Source organism: Eurytemora carolleeae, unplaced genomic scaffold, assembly GCF_000591075.1.
Source record: "Eurytemora carolleeae unplaced genomic scaffold, Eaff_2.0 scaffold1129, whole genome shotgun sequence".
NCBI classification, from domain to species: Eukaryota; Metazoa; Arthropoda; class Copepoda; order Calanoida; family Temoridae; genus Eurytemora; species Eurytemora carolleeae.
This window is the reverse complement of record NW_019397014.1, coordinates 109,713-115,450: the sequence shown is the minus strand read 5'-3', so window position 1 is coordinate 115,450 and position 5,738 is coordinate 109,713.

The window sequence follows — 5,738 nt, the reverse complement described above, 5'->3', positions numbered from 1 at the left end:
CCTTGGATATTTCAAACTATGTTATTTGTTAAATAAAATATCAAAGGTTAACACCAACAGCTTGTAAGTTGTAGATATATAGGAATTAGAAAATTTAAGATTGTGGCAAAGATTTAATTCCTTTAAAATTGCTTTCTTCTGTTAGTAATTGTAAATTAATTATTTATGATTTAATTTTTAAATAACATTTTTACATTTATTTCTATCAATATGCATACGATTTTTTCTATCTATTTGAAGGAGTGATAACCCATGAAAAAAAGAATGACTGTTGTCTTCCCTTTATATTAGAGATAGTATATTACATCCGATGATTACAAAAATTTAAACTTTAGAAATGTGCTCTGAAAACTTTTACGAAAAAGACATGTGTGTTCTTATTTATGAAATAACAAAGGTGATTATCAATTTTGTTATTATACTGTAAAGCTGTTTCAATTATAATTATACAACAAAATTACACATAGTTCATTGAAGGCATGGGAGGAGAAAATTTTAGAAATAATCTAACTAAGTGTTTATTTTCCAATCCAATCTTGAAATAAATAATTCATTGCTTCATAAATTTCCGTGCAAACATATTGTAAACCAGACGCTTTACAATGATACTGCAGCACAAATATATATAGAAGAGAAGAAAAATACCCAAAACATATATTGGAATGACATTTTAATGTTATTTATTTCCATTTTCCATTTGAAACCTTAAATCCTGTAATCCAAAAGAGTTTCAAATATCTTCATAATATTCAAATCTGGCCAGAAAGAAAATATAGGGTAGGCTGAATCCAAATCTGAGCCTCCAAAAGAAAACATTATTTTATAAACAAACAAATGTGGAACACTGAACTAAGCAGATTGAGGAGATTAAATGCATGCCACATTACGAAGTCAAACCTTATAGAAATCCAACGTATAGAAACCGCTACATATATAGCAACATGGCGTTTTTTCCGGGAGAACATTTTTTATATTTTTGAGAAATTAAATAATCAGTGTAAAGTAGATACAATTTTCATAAAATCCTTTTATTTAAATGGTAAAACGGAATTTTATTAAATCATATTAGCATTACTGGAGAACTTTTTTATACTTTAAGAAATTTTTTTTGCTAAAAATAAAACTGTAGAGAGCATAATTAGAAAATATTTTTTTTAAATAGTAACACGTAATTTTATGTATAACCATATAATCATTCATTTATGTTGTCAGTACATAATGAAATCTGGGGGACCTTAAACACAATATAGAGCAGTACAAATGTACATATTAAACTATTTTGCTCCTTTAATGTCTAGGGTATGTTGATAATGATAATCTTCAATGTTTTACAAAGACGTTTAATTTCTCAAAAATGTAAAAAATGTTCTCCCGGAAAATACGCCTGGTCATGCTATACGTAGCTGTTTCTATACGTTGGATTTCTATCAGGTTTGACTTCCCACATTACCATGGTAGGACTTTAATTCTGTTTTTATGTACAGAGCACATATTATTACGTAACAAATATCCAGTCACATATTAGAAATTAAAAACATGCTTGTTCCGCTTAATAGCTCGTCAATAAGAGCAGTTATGTTTGAAAGATAAGTTTCCATACGTGCAATTGGATTTTACTTGCGCGCAATTGCAAGCCTTGAAATTCCACGCATTTTTGCGCAATTCTGAACAATTCCATGCAATTCAAGCTGCTCTACAACAAAATTCCCATTGGAAACCCAACTCGGTGGGATCGGTGGAGACCTCCACTGGTGTCTAAAAAGATATATCAAGATGTATTTTGACGATTAGCTATAGGATAACAACAACGTGTTCCAGCGTTTGTTTCTTCATTCAAAATATCAGGAAGTACCGTGATATTGATTAATATGCAGCGACTTTAAAAACCAAAATTAAATCAACTTTTTCAAAGTAAAAATGGTTTTAAAATCGTTTATATTTGATATTTTATTTGATAAAAATCCGTGTTGTAAACTTGTAATCTCACCATTACAGCACATAATGCAACGGAAGCAGGCATTTAACGAGAACAAGAATCCGGGATAAAGAAATAGAAAACAAATTGGTAGAATCAAGCTAGCAATTAGAACTTCCTTAGAACAAAAATATAAGTTGTAGATAAAACTGTGTAGGATAATCTGAAAAAAGTTGTTAAATCAGAGCTCTTTGAAGACAAAGAGAAAAAAGATTTTTACAATAGTCATGTTTTTTGCTTGGCTTAATTTTCATTTCTAGTTTAATAGAATGACAACGTAACAATGTAAAACGTCTGAAAAATATTCTTGAGCACTTGAAAGGTGAGATTGATTAACTAGCCAGAATTTTTTACCTTACCTTACCTTTCCTTACCTTACTTTTACCTTACGCCAGTTTTTTACCTTACTTTACCTTACCTTACCTTAGCTTACCTTAGCTTACCTTAGCTTAGCTTACCTTACCTTACCTTACCTTACCTTACGCCAGTTTTTTACCTTACTTTACCTTACCTTACCTTACCTTACCTTACCTTACCTTACCTTACCTTACCTTACCTTACCTTACCCCCCTTCAAAATTACGTTTTCTTGTCAGTTGGGAAGTTTAAATTCTGAGTTTTAAAATAAGAATAAAAATAGTTACTTTATAGTACTTTTAGGATTAATTTGAAAGACACAAAAATCATAACAAATGATGCCCAATGTGGTTTTTAATTTTGTTTCTAAGGTTCGAATCCGCTCTCTAAGGTTTGAAACGCCATATTCAAGGTTTAAATCATTCATCCCCCTTTTGGGTAATTCATGCTCCCAAGCTTTGAACTGTTCCAACAAAGAGTTGCTTCCTAGCTCCCAAGTTTTGCACGATACTACACCTTTAAATCCCTTTTGAAACCTTTTGAAATCCCTCCTTCAAAGCTTCAAAACATCCCTCTGTCGTCTTAAGAATTGAGTCCGTCCTTACTAAAGATTTTAGTCTGTCTTTCTTAGGTTTGAAAGGCTGTTCTGGATTTGTATTAAAATGATGGATTTATGAATAAATAGTTACAGAACCATGGATATCTATGTTTCCGAACCCAACAACAACAACTGGAATGAAAGCGCTATTTGAAAAAAATATGAGCAAGCAATGTGTTGATTTGAACTACAAGACATGACATTTTTCGGTTAAATTGAACTATTTTCAAACGACCAATAGTTCAAAAAGAGTCAAGAGTTCAAACGGCAGGAGTTCAAACTAAATTGCACCCACAGCCATTGGCGTACGAGAGCATTTTTATACGGGCATGAAAATAATGAAGCACACATGCACTGTCACATGAGGAAGGGAAGGCAACCTCCCCCGCACAGCTTCCGAACCTCATTTTGCCTATTTGTGGTAGTGCACGTTTTCAGAGGGCTTCCGAACCTCCCCCAAACAGTCTTCCGGGAAGGATCTTCCATTTATAATCGTCAATTTCTACTGAAAACGGAACTAATTTGGTTATTTAAGCATGACAGTCGATCTATAGTATCCCTAACGTTTGCATGATATTTTTTTTTATAATTAAAGTTCGGGCTGGAAAAACTTAAACTTTGTAGATTTTGTTTGAAATTGTGTTTGTGTTTCGTTTTTCTTTGCGGCATTCGCTGAATACCCATACTGCTACCAAACCTCCAGGTTCGGAAGCAATATTTGGGTACATTCTTTCTAACACATTCAACGTTCGGAACTTCATGATTTTTAGATTCATATTTGAACTTGTGTACAGTTTCAAATCCCTTGAACTTGTAAATAAAGAAATTTACATAAACGCAATACACATAAATTTACATGAAATTCATTTTGCAGACGTAAACGTAATTTTTATATTAAGTTAATTTACCTGCAAAATAATGCATTAAACAATGAGAAAAGGCAATTTCAGCGATGCTTAAATTAAAGAAAATGTAATTATCCTTCAATCTAAAATATGTATTTCAAATCTGTAGCGCTAGTAAAAAAGACGGAAATAGTTTTGAAATCATTAGGTTATAACAGAGTTTTGTTTTCTTTAAATATCTCAATAACTGGAAAGAAAATTAACAAACAGATGTTTTTTAAAAACAACATTTTATGAAGAAAACTTTTTTATATGTCTACATATTACTAAAAGTTATTGTCTACATATTACTAAAATTTATTCATAAAATAGCGATAGCCATTCCAAAATTTGTTGATAAAAAATCTATAAAACAAAGCTATTTTCTTACTGAACTTTGATGGTAAAAAAAAAATATTATGCAAATGTTAAGAATACTATAGATTGACTAGCGTGCTTAAATAATCAAATTAGTCCCGTTTTAAGTAGAAATTGACGATTAGAAATGGAAGATCATTCCCGGAAGACTGCTTGGGGGAGGTTCAGAAGCTCTATGGGGACGTGCACTGCCGCAAATAGGTAAAATGAGGTTAGGAAGCTTTGCGGGGGAGGTTGCCTTCCCTCCTTAGTCACATATGATAGGGGAAAGATAATGATATATTTGTAGATAAGTCAAATCAATGTAATCATAGATCTTTTGATACGAAGCAAAAGAGCCTAAATCAACAAAATAAAATTTATGAAATCTGAAAATCTTTAAGAACTGTTAAAAGATCCTTCTTTTAAGTGTATTTTAACATTAAATTTATGGAAATACTTTAAATTCAATTTTTTTGCACATTTCAAAACAGGCCGATTTATCTTGCTTTATTTAGTTCTAGATTTATAAAAAATGTTAAAGTGCAGAAATACTATGTTTTTGTCAAGAATAATAATAGTACGACATATATTGCATATCCAGGACAGAACAGTTTACTCATTAGGTTCCTTCATGTAAATTAAGAACATAAGATCTAACAATATTCTCTGGTCATTTCATTTCATTTGAAGTTATTAAATTTTATCAAATAATATTTAAAGTTTACTCAGAAGAATATTTCCTCAGGGCCTTTTCAGAATATTAAAATTTCCTTTTACAATGCAATGTCACTATTAAACATTTAGTATTCAAAAAGCGTTTCAAAGGCATTTAAAAATTTTAAGTTAATTTGAAGGATAAATTCAAATCCTATAGTTTCATAAGTCTAACAAATTCAAATAAATATCTACCCTTTTTTCTCAATACGTTTCCTTAATTATGTAGGACTCTTTATGACCTTTATACAGCAAATTTAGATCAGATGTTTATACCTTTTAGTTTGAATTTAAAACTTATTTATTTTTCTCGCAATTACATAGGTATATTTGATTTTTCTTTGCAGTACAATTATACAGGGGAGTAAACAGGGGGGCGGGGGGGGGGGATAAATTGTATTATTCTGCACTATTTTTTAGCAATACTATGCAGTACTTGAACTAAAGCAGTATTTTAAATACATCCTACACTACAGGGCAGAAGCGCCTTTAGGTGATAGGGTGAAATACTTAGAGAGAAGTTGGAGTACTTAAAGAGGGATTGAAAAATTTGAGGCGAAACATAGTGGGCATCTTCGAGGTCCTTAAATTGGTTTTTACGAATGGATCAAAAAATGCTTTGGTTATGGCGCTCCTTTATCATACTAAAATAATTTATTATTTTCTTTCAGGAATCAAAAAGAAAAAAACTTTTCAGTTTTATGAAATTTCCAGGGGGATAAAGTTTTCAATTATTCAGTTATTCTATACTGCAATACAGAATAAAAGGATGAGGAAGTATATTGAACATATATTAGTAAGAAGGGGGAGGGGTAATTATTGCAATATTTTATTGCAAAAAAAAGAAGGAA